Here is a 12,396-nt window from a genome sequence, read left to right as displayed (position 1 = left end):
ACTTAGCTAGCAAATGCAGCTAGCTAGTTTAGCATACTCAAAACACTAGCTGGCTATGGCTATCCAACAGAGAGGGATGCTATGTTAGCGAGCTGGCTATGGCTATCCAACAGAGAGGGATGCTATGTTAGCTAGCTGGCTATGGCTGTTCAACAGAGAGGGATGCTATGTTAGCTAACTGGCTATGGCTATCCAACAGAGAGGGATGCTATGTTAGCTAGCTGGCTATGGCTGTTCAACAGAGAGGGATGCTATGTTAGCTAACTGGCTATGGCTATCCAACAGAGAGGGATGCTATGTTAGCTAGCTGGCTATGGCTATCCAACAGAGAGGGATGCTATGTTAGCTAGCTGGCTATGGCTGTTCAACAGAGAGGGATGCTATGTTAGCTAACTGGCTATGGCTATCCAACACTGGAACTCTTCCAAGTCAAGGTTAGCTTTTGGTTTTATTAATTTATTTCCCCCGGGGCCCACCGGTGTAACTGCTAAACTGTACACTGTACTTCACGATTATAGCGGGTTTACTAACACGTTAGTTCTAGCAGCTATGTTGACTATGACGTGACAATGATGTAGGCTGTGTGTAGCGGTTATGATATGAAGGTTTGTCTTGGAAAGTTTTTTTTCTCCTGGTCACAGACAGCTGATGTGTTGTGCACTGAAGTCCAGAAGGAAAAGGTGAGAGGAGCAGAACCTGTAGATAGTTGATCATGCTGTTTGTATGTGGCTGCTGTGAAAGTGAGCTGTTTGCATGTGATCGGAGGTGTATTCATTCTGCCGATTCTGTTTAAAACTTTCATTCATAGGCTAGGTTGTAGCAACCTCATGATGGGTATGGGGAAAATTTGAGATTTACCATGAATCGGCTTCAAGTGCCTATACTACGAATCAAGTTTCAAAAATCAAATCAAAGTTTATTGGTTGCGTATACAGTTTAGCAGATGTTATAGTGGATGCAGCGAAAATGTTTGTTACTATCTCCCAACAGGGCAGTATAATGCTTATCTTACTATCTCCTAACAGGGCAGTATAATGCTTATCTTACTATCTCCTAACAGGGCAGTAAAATGCTTATCTTACTATCTCCTAACAGGGCAGTAAAATGTTTATGTTACTATCTCCTATCAGGGCAGTATAATGCTTATCTTACTATCTCCTAACAGGGCAGTATAATGCTTATCTTACTATCTCCTAACAGGGCAGTATAATGCTTATCTTACTAGCTCCTAACAGGGCAGTAAAATGTTTATGTTACTATCTCCTATCAGGGCAGTATAATGCTTATCTTACTATCTCCTAACAGGGCAGTATAATGCTTATCTTACTATCTCCTAACAGGGCAGTATAATGCTTATCTTACTATCTCCTAACAGGGCAGTATAATGCTTATCTTACTAGCTCCTAACAGGGCAGTAAAATGTTTATGTTACTATCTCCTATCAGGGCAGTATAATGCTTATCTTACTATCTCCTAACAGGGCAGTATAATGCTTATCTTACTATCTCCTAACAGGGCAGTAAAATGCTTATCTTACTATCTCCTAATAGGGCAGTAAAATGCTTATCTTACTATCTCCTAACAGCAGCACTCCACTAATCAGACCTTTATGGTAGAGTGGCCAGGCGAAAGTAAAAGGCACATGACAGCCCCCTTGGAGTCTGAGACCATGAGAAACAAGATTCTCTGGTCTGATGAAACCAAGATTGAACTCTTTGGCTTGAATGCCAAGCTTCACGTCTGGAGAAAACCTGGAACCATCCCTACGGTGAAGCATGGTGGTGGCAGCATCAAGCTGTGGGGTTGTTTGTCAACGGCAGGGACTGGGAGACTAGTCAGGATCGAGGGAAAGATGAATGGAGCAAAGTACAGAGAGATCCTTGATGAAAACCTGCTCCAGAGTGCTCAGGACCTCAGACTTGGGAGAAGGTTCACCTTCCAACAGGACAACAACCCTAAGCACACAGCCAAGACAACGCAGGAGTGGCTTCGGGACATGTCTCTGAATGTGCTTAAGTGGCCCAGCCAGAGCCCAGACTTGAACCTGATCGAACATCTCTGGAGAGACCTGAAAATAGCTGTGCAACAACACTCCCCATATCCAACCAGACAGAGCTTGAGAGGATCTACAGAGAAGAATGGGAGAAACTCCCCAAATACAGGTGTGCCATCACAGCCCGCTTGGGGTTTGTCAAAAGGCACCTAAAGACTCTCAGACCATGAAAAACAAGATTCTCTGGTCTGATGAAACCAATGAAGAATGGGAGAAACATTTATAAAAACCTGTTTTTGCTTTGTCATTGTGGGGTATTGTGATGTCATTGTGGGGTATTGTGATGTCATTGTGGGGTATTGTGATGTCATTGTCAAAATGTCAAAATAAACAGCCCAGTATTAAACGTTTCTATAAGTTATACATGGGACATCAATCAGCATTGTGTGTGTGTGTGTGTGTGTGTGTGTGTGTGTGTGTGTGTGTGTGTGTGTGTTTTTGTTTCCTACTACAAGAGCTGGCTGTTAAGTAGTCTGACGGCTTGGAGAAGCTGTTTCTCAGTCTCTTGGTCCCAGCTTTGATACACCTGTCTGCTAGATGCTAGCAGGGTGAACAGACCATGACTCAGGTGGCTGAGGTCCTTAATGATCTTCTTAGCTTTCCTTTGACACAAGTTTTTTAAATGTCCTGGAGGGCAGGCAGTGTGCCCCCCCCGGTCGTGCTCAGGAGAGCCATTCGGTTTGAGGACGGAGCAGTCCCCCCGGTCGTGCTCAGGAGAGCCATTCGGTTGAGGACGGAGCAGTTCCCCCGGTCGTGCTCAGGAGAGCCATTCGGTTGAGGGCGGAGCAGTTTCCGTGCCAGGCGGTGATGCAGTCCGACAGAATGCTAGAATGCTCTCGATGGTGCATCAGTTTGAGGAGTTACCGAGGTAACTTTGGCCTCTGTAACTGGTACCACGAAAGTGGCTCACCTTCTGACTCGCCCATAGATTGATGTTTCAGCATTATCTCAATGAAGAGTTCTGACTCGCCCATGGGTTGATGTTTCAGCATTATCTCAATGAAGGGTTCTGACTCACCCATAGATTGATGTTTCAGCATTATCTCAATGAAGAGTTCTGACTCACCCATGGGTTGATGTTTCAGCATTATCTCAATGAAGAGTTCTGACTCACCCATAGATTGATGTTTCAGCATTATCTCAATGAAGAGTTCTGACTCGCCCATAGAATGATGTTTCAGCATTGTCTCAATGAAGAGTTCTGACTCACCCATAGAATGATGTTTCAGCAATGTCTCAATGAAGAGTTCGGTGGTTCGACTAGCCACGTGTGACATGTGCACTTAGTTACAAGCCTGCTACTGGTTGACAGCAGGCGGGCGAGTAGTATCCACCGTCGTAATAGGGGAGAGTGGGGTAAGTTGAGCCACTTTTTACATTCAGTATCACCAGGTCAAAGAAAAGGAAATAGTATTCTGTCTAACAAAATAAATCTACATAAATACTGTATCTACATATATTTCAGGATGTAGTGTATTCTGGGAAATAATCACAATTCATGTAAACAAATGTTTTAATAACATAGGTTGTCCTAACAAGTGGTTTCCTGTCACAAATTACCCGGGTATTACATTGGGACAGGGAGTTGAGTATCGGGACAGGGATAGATGAGTATAGGGACAGGGAGTTGAGTATCGGGACAGGGAGTTGAGTATCGGGACAGGGAGTTGAGTATCGGGACAGGGAGTTGAGTATCGGGATAGGGAGTTGAGTATCGGGACAGGGAGTTGAGTATAGGGACAAGGATAGATGAGTATAGGGACAGGGAGTTGAGTATCGGGACAGGGAGTTGAGTATAGGGACAGGGTCAGGGAGTTGAGTATAGGGACAGGGAGTTGAGTATAGGGACAGTGAGTTTAGTATCGGGACAGGGAGTTGAGTATAGGGACAGGGAGTTGAGTATAGGGACAGGGATAGGGACAGTATAGGGACAGGGTCAGGAGTTGAGTATAGGGACAGGGTCAGGGAGTTGAGTATAGGGAGTGAGAGTATCGGGACAGGGAGGATAGGGAGGAGTTGAGTATGTCAGGGAGGGACAGGGTCAGGGAGTTGAGTATAGGGACAGGGAGTTGAGTATAGGGACAGGGTCAGGGAGTTGAGTATCGGGACAGGGAGTTGAGTATGGGGACAGGGTCAGGGAGTTGAGTATAGGGACAGGGAGTTGAGTATAGGGACAGGGAGTTGAGTATAGGGACAGGGAGTTGAGTATAGGGACAGGGTCAGGGAGTTGAGTATAGGGACAGGGAGTTGAGTATAGGGACAGTGAGTTGAGTATAGGGACAGTGAGTTGAGTATAGGGACAGTGAGTTGAGTATGGGGACAGGAGTTGAGTATAGGGACAGTGAGTTGAGTATAGGGACAGGGAGTTGAGTATGGGGACAGTGAGTTGAGTATGGGGACAGTGAGTTGAGTATAGGGACAGGGTCAGGGAGTTGAGTATGGGGACAGGAGTTGAGTATAGGGACAGGGAGTTGAGTATAGGGACAGGGGGAGTTGAGTATAGGGACAGGGGAGTTGAGTATGGGGACAGGGTCAGGAGTTGAGTATAGGGACAGGGAGTTGAGTATAGGGACAGGAGTTGAGTATAGGGACAGGGGAGTTGAGTATAGGGACAGGGGGAGTTGAGTATGGGGACAGGGATAGATGAGTATAGGGACAGGGAGTTGAGTATAGGGACAGGGGGAGTTGAGTATAGGGACAGGGGAGTTGAGTATAGGGACAGGGGGAGTTGAGTATGGGGACAGGGGAGTTGAGTATAGGGACAGGGGGAGTTGAGTATAGGGACAGGGGAGTTGAGTATAGGGACAGGGGAGTTGAGTATAGGGACAGGGATAGATGAGTATAGGGACAGGGAGTTGAGTATGGGGACAGGGTGAGTTGAGTATGGGGACAGGGATAGATGAGTATAGGGACAGGGAGTTGAGTATAGGGACAGGAGTTGAGTATAGGGACAGGAGTTGAGTATGGGGACAGGGAGTTGAGTATAGGGACAGGGAGTTGAGTATGGGGACAGGGAGTTGAGTATAGGGACAGTGAGTTGAGTATAGGGACAGGGAGTTGAGTATAGGGACAGGGAGTTGAGTATAGGGACAGGGAGTTGAGTATAGGGACAGGGTGAGTTGAGTATAGGGACAGGGGGAGTTGAGTATAGGGACAGGGGGAGTTGAGTATAGGGACAGGGAGTTGAGTATAGGGACAGGGTGAGTTGAGTATAGGGACAGGGGGAGTTGAGTATAGGGACAGGGAGTTGAGTATAGGGACAGGGGGAGTTGAGTATGGGGACAGGGTGAGTTGAGTATGGGGACAGGGATAGATGAGTATAGGGACAGGGAGTTGAGTATAGGGACAGGGGGAGTTGAGTATAGGGACAAGGATAGATGAGTATAGGGACAGGGAGTTGAGTATCGGGACAGGGGGAGTTGAGTATCGGGACAGGGGGAGTTGAGTATAGGGACAGGGAGTTGAGTATAGGGACAGTGAGTTGAGTATAGGGACAGGGTGAGTTGAGTATGGGGACAGGGTGAGTTGAGTATGGGGACAGGGATAGATGAGGATAGGGACAGGGAGTTGAGTATAGGGACAGGGGGAGTTGAGTATAGGGACAGGGTGAGTTGAGTATGGGGACAGGGTGAGTTGAGTATGGGGACAGGGATAGATGAGTATAGGGACAGGGAGTTGAGTATGGGGACAGGGTGAGTTGAGTATAGGGACAGGGTGAGTTGAGTATGGGGACAGGGTGAGTTGAGTATGGGGACAGGGATAGATGAGTATAGGGACAGGGAGTTGAGTATAGGGACAGGGGGAGTTGAGTATAGGGACAGGGAGTTGAGTATAGGGACAGTGAGTTGAGTATAGGGACAGTGAGTTGAGTATAGGGACAAGGAGTTGAGTATCGGGACAGGGAGTTGAGTATAGGGACAGGGAGTTGAGTATAGGGACAAGGATAGATGAGTATAGGGCCAGGGTGAGTTGAGTATGGGGACAGGGTGAGTTGAGTATGGGGACAGGGATAGATGAGTATAGGGACAGGATGTTGAGTATAGGGACAGGGAGTTGAGTATAGGGACAGGAAGTTGAGTATCGGGACAGGATAGTTGAGTATTGGGACAGGGTTGGTTGAGTATAGGGACAGGAAGTTGAACATTAGGACAGGGATTGTTGAGTATAGGGACAGGGAGTTGAGTATCGGGACAGGAAGTTGAGTATCGGGACAGGAAGTTGAGCATTGGGTGTGGGTATATTGTGTATCTTAAATGTATGCCTACATTCAGATATACAGTTGAAGTCACTTAGGTTGGGGTCATTAAAACTCATTTTCTTGTTAACAAACTATAGTTTTGGCAAGTCGGTTAGGAGATCTACTTTGTGCATGACACAAGTCATTTTTCCAACAATTGTTTACAGACAGATTATTTCACTTATTATTCACTGTATCACAATTCCAGTGGGTCAGAAGTTTATGGAAGACCACAGGCACAGTTCTTGTTAAGGCCAGAAGTGGCAGGCCAAGTAAAATATCGGAGAGGCAAAGGATGGTGAGAACGGTCAAAAACAGCCCACAGACCATCTCCAAAGACCTACAACATCATCTTGCTGCAGATGGTGTCACTGTGCATCGTTCAACAATTCAGAGCACTTTGCACAAGGAGAAGCTGTATGGGAGAGTGATGCGCAAGAAGCCTTTTCTGCACACACGCCACAAACAGAGTCGCTTGAGGTATGCAAACGCACATTTGGACAAGCCAGCTTCATTTTGAAATAAGGTGCTGTGGACTGATGAAACAAATAGTGAGTTATTTGGTCATAACAAGGGAAGTTATGCATGGCGGCAAAAGAACACAGCGTTCCAAGAAAAACACTTGCTACCCACAATACAATGGGGGTTCCATCATGCTGTGAGGCTGTGTGGCCAGTGTCGGTACTGGGAATCTTGTTAAAGTTGAGGGTCGCATGGATTCCACTCAATATCAGCAGATTCTTGGGAATAATGTTGAAGAATCAGTCACAAAGTCGAAGTTACGCCGGGGCTGGATATTTCAACAAGACAACAACCCAAAACACTGATCAAAATCTACCCGGACATTTATGCAGAGGAACAAGTACAATGTTCTGGAATGGCCCAGTCCCCAGACCTGAATATCATTGAGAATCGGTGGGATGATTCTGGAATGGCCATCCCAGTCCCCAGACCTGAATATCATTGAGAATCGGTGGGATGATTCTGGAATGGCCATCCCAGTCCCCAGACCTGAATATCATTGAGAATCTGTGGGATGATTCTGGAATGGCCATCCCAGTCCCCAGACCTGAATATCATTGAGAATCTGTGGGATGATTTGAAGCGGGCTGTCCATGCTCGGCAACCATCAAACCTAACTGAACTGGAGATGTTTTGTAAGGAGGAATGGTCCAAAATACCTTCATCCAGAATCCAGACACTCATTAGAGGCTATGGGAAGCATCTAGAGGCTGTTATTTTAGCAAAAAGAGGCTCTACTAAATATTGATGTGATTTCTTGCCCAAATTTATGCTCCTGTCTAATTTTGTTTTGATGCATATTGCACATTTTCTGTTAATCCAATAAACCTCATTTCACTACTGAAATATTACTGTGTCCATCGGTTATACGATAGATCAAAATGAAATTGCTGATCCAAACACCCAATTATACCTTATTTATAAATGGAAATCATGTAAATTGTCAGGGGCTGCCCAAACTTTTTCATACGACTGTAATTAGGAATGTACTTTAGCAATTCTTGTATCCGTTGGGAGTTTCCAAACACTCCCCCTCTCTCACACACACACACACACACACACACACATACATACACACACATATTTACCTAGGCACGTCAGTTAAAGAACAAATTCTTATTTTCAATGACAGCCTAGGAACAGTGGGTTAACTGGTCTAGGAACAGTGGGTTAACTGTCTGTTCAGGGGCAGAACGACAGATTTGTACCTTGTCAGCTCGGAGTTTTAACTTGCATTCTTCCGGTTACTAGTCCAACGCTCTAACCACTAGGCTACCCTGCCACCCCATATACACACACACATATATATACACACACACACACACACATATATACACACACACACATATAAACACACACACACACACACACACATATATAAACACACATATATATATACACACACACACACACACATACATACACACACACATATATATATATAGATATACACACACACACACATATATATACACACACACACACACACCCACGATGACTTCCTCGTGTGTGTTGTATGACTTCAGAGAGATTGTCCGTGAGAGAGAGTGAGGCAATACTCAGCGTGTCATAGATGTTTGCCATAATAAGTATCGGTGGAAACTGCCAGAGAAGGAGCTCAGTGTCACGTGACATCACTTATCCAGGTCACATGATGCCATGAGGTCACTTATCCAGGTCACATGACATCACGAGGACACTTATGCAGGTCACATGATGCCATGAGGTCACATATCTATTGGTGGTGACAGGTGACTTCACATTAGTCATATAGACTATGATGTGGGTGTGTTTGGGGGGGGGGGGGGGGGGAGTTCGCCCACTCAGTACACTTTATCAACGTTACCACAATAGGTCTGTATACCATCAATAGAAATCATTTCAGGTCATTTCACATAAGTAGCGAATCAAACACACTTTGGTTAAAGATTATTTTATTAATTTACACACAGACAGGCCACATGTGAAACAAAAGCATGTTATTATTGAGTTTTAGACATATTTTAAAATTCAACAGAACACAATATTTGAAAGATACCAAACAGACAGGAAACAATCAACCAAAATGAATCTGTGCCACGTTGGATATATTAACAACAACCCCTCCCCCCACGTTGGATATATTAACAACAACCCCTCCCTCCACGTTGGATCTAATAACAACCCCTCCCCCACGTTGGATCTAATAACAACCCCTCCCCCCACGTTGGATCTATTAACAACAACCCCTCCCCCACGTTAGATCTATTAACAACAACCCCCCCCCCACGTTGGATCTATTAACAACAACCCCTCCCCCACGTTGGATCTAATAACAACAACCTCTCCCCCACGTTGGATCTATTAACAACAACCCCTCCCCCACGTTGGATCTAATAACAGCAACCCCTCCCCCACGTTGGATCTATTAACAACAACCCCTCCCCCACGTTGGATCTAATAACAACAACCCCCCCTCCCCCACGTTGGATCTATTAACAACAACCCCTCCCCCCACGTTGGATCTAATCTATTAACAACAACCCCTCCCCCACGTTGGATCTATTAACAACAACCCCTCCCCCACGTTGGATCTAATAACAACCCTTAACTAATAACAACCCCTCCCCCACGTTGGATCTATTAACAACAACCCCTCCCCCACGTTGGATCTATTAACAACAACCCCTCCCCCACGTTGGATCTATTAACAACAACCCCCCCCCCACGTTGGATCTAATAACAACAACCTCTCCCCCATGTTGGATCTAATAACAGCAACCTCTCCCCCACGTTGGATCTAATAACAGCAACCCCTCCCCCACGTTGGATCTAATAACAACAACCTCTCCCCCACGTTGGATCTATTAACAACAACCCCTCCCCCACGTTGGATCTATTAACAACAACCCCTCCCCCACGTTGGATATAATAACAGCAACCCCTCCCCCACGTTGGATCTAATAACAGCAACCCCTCCCCCCCACGTTGGATCTATTAACAACCCCTCCCCCACGTTGGACTGTTTACTAAACATTTGGCTTTCTGTCGTACTTAAAACAACCTCTAGAAATCGCTGACTGCTGTACATCTAGCAACACTCAAGACTTTGTTCTCCTGTAAAATAATGTCCCGTCTTCATCTGGTTTAATCTCATCCAGTAGTGTCTGTTTTACAGTAATGTCTGTTTTACAGTAATGTCTGTTTTACAGGAATGTCTGTTTTACAGGAATGTCTGTTTTACAGGAATGTCTGTTTTTACAGTAATGTCTGTTTTACAGGAATGTCTGTTTTACAGTAATGTCTGTTTTTACAGTAATGTCTGTTTTACAGTTTTACAGTAATGTCTGTTTTACAGTAATGTCTGTTTTACAGTAATGTCTTTTACAGTTTTACAGTAATGTCTGTTCTTCACCAGGATGGACATATTAATATACAACTATATGACGGAACAGCTACATACATACAGTAGTAACCTAGCGCCTTAAAGGGGTAGCAAGTGTTTTATGATACTAAAGGTGTCCATCTTGTGGTGAATTGAAAGGGTTGCAGAATTGTCCATTGATCTGGTATCTAGCCTGGTAAAGAAGAAGAAAAAGGTATATTGTTTTGAAGGAGGGGCCTCTGCATATGAAACAAAGAACATCCTTTAAATACATGGAGAAAACCAGTTCAAACCGAACTCGGTGGAGGAAGTGTATGAATGACCTTGGCCTTATAGGGAGGAGGTCAGAGAACTGGCAGTGTCTGGACAATAACCTCTCCCCCCAATGTGAGCTAGACAAAGGAGCTGATCGTGGAGGTTTAAACAAGCCCCCAATTAACATCAACGGGGCTGTAGTGGAGCAGGTTGAGAGCTTCAAGTTCCTTGGTGTCCACATCACCAACAAACTAACATGGTCCAAACACACCAAGACAGTCAAGAAGAGGCACGACAAAACCTTTTCCCCTTCAGGAGACTAAAAAGATTTGGAATGGGCCCCCAGATCCTCAAAAGGTTCTACAGCTGCACCATCGAGAGCATCCTGACCAGCATCCTGATCGGTTGCATCACCGCCTGGTATGGCAACTGCTCGGCATCTGACCATAAGGCGCTACAGAGGGTAGTGCGAACGGCCTAGTATATCACTGGGGCCAAGCTTCCTGCCATCCAGGACCTGTATAATAGGTGGTGTCAGAGGAAAGCCCATAAAATTATCAGGGACTCCAGTCACTCAAGTTATAAGACTTTTCTCTGCTACAGCACGGCTAGCGGTACCGGAGAGCCAAGTCTAGGACCAAAAGGCTCCTCAACAGCTTCTATCCCCATGTCATTAGACTGCTGAACAATGAATAAAATGTCCATCGGACAATTTACATTGACCCCCCCACCCCCCCCCCCGTACATTGCTGCTACTCGCTGTTTGTTTGTTACCTATGCATAGTCACTTCACCCCCAACCAACATGTACAAATGACCTCAACTAGCCTGTACCCCTGCACACTGACTCTGTACCGGTACCCCCTGTATATAGCCTCCACATTGACTCTGTATCGGTACCCCCTGTATATAGCCTCCACATTGACTCTGTATCGGTACACTCTGTATATAGCCTCCACATTGACTCTGTACCGGTACCCCCTGTATATAGCTTCCACACTGACTCTGTACTGGTACCCCCTGTATATAGCCTCCACACTGACTCTGTACTGGTACCCCCTGTATATAGCCTCCACATTGACTCTGTACAGTAACACCCTGTATATAGCCTCCACATTGACTCTGTACTGGTACCCCCTGTATATAGCCTCCACATTGACTCTGTACCAGTACCCCCTGTATATAGCCTCCACATTGACTCTGTACCGTAACACCCTGTATATAGCCTCCACATTGACTCTGTACCGGTACCCCCTGTATATAGCCTCCACATTGACTCTGTAACGGTACCCCCTGTATATAGCCTCCACATTGACTCTGTACCGGTACACTCTGTATATAGCCTCCACATTGACTCTGTACCGGTACCCCCTGTATATAGCTTCCACACTGACTCTGTACTGGTACCCCCTGTATATAGCCTCCACACTGACTCTGTACTGGTACCCCCTGTATATAGCCTCCACATTGACTCTGTACAGTAACACCCTGTATATAGCCTCCACATTGACTCTGTACTGGTACCCCCTGTATATAGCCTCCACATTGACTCTGTACCAGTACCCCCTGTATATAGCCTCCACATTGACTCTGTACCGGTACCCCCTGTATATAGCCTCCACATTGACACTGTACCGTAACACCCTGTATATAGCCTCCACCTTGACTCTGTACCAGTACCCCCTGTATATAGCCTCCACATTGACACTGTACCGTAACACCCTGTATATAGCCTCCACCTTGACTCTGTACCAGTACCCCCTGTATATAGCCTCCACATTGACTCTGTACCGGTACCCCCTGTATATAGCCTCCACATTGACACTGTACCGTAACACCCTGTATATAGCCTCCACATTGACTCTGTACCAGTACCCCCTGTATATAGCCTCCACATTGATTCTGTACCGGTACCCCCTGTATATAGCCTCCACATTGACTCTGTACTGGTACCCCCTGTATATAG

Source organism: Oncorhynchus nerka, linkage group LG22 (genome assembly GCF_034236695.1).
Source record: "Oncorhynchus nerka isolate Pitt River linkage group LG22, Oner_Uvic_2.0, whole genome shotgun sequence".
In the NCBI taxonomy this organism is placed as follows: Eukaryota; Metazoa; Chordata; class Actinopteri; order Salmoniformes; family Salmonidae; genus Oncorhynchus; species Oncorhynchus nerka.
Note: the sequence above shows the minus strand (reverse complement) of the source record.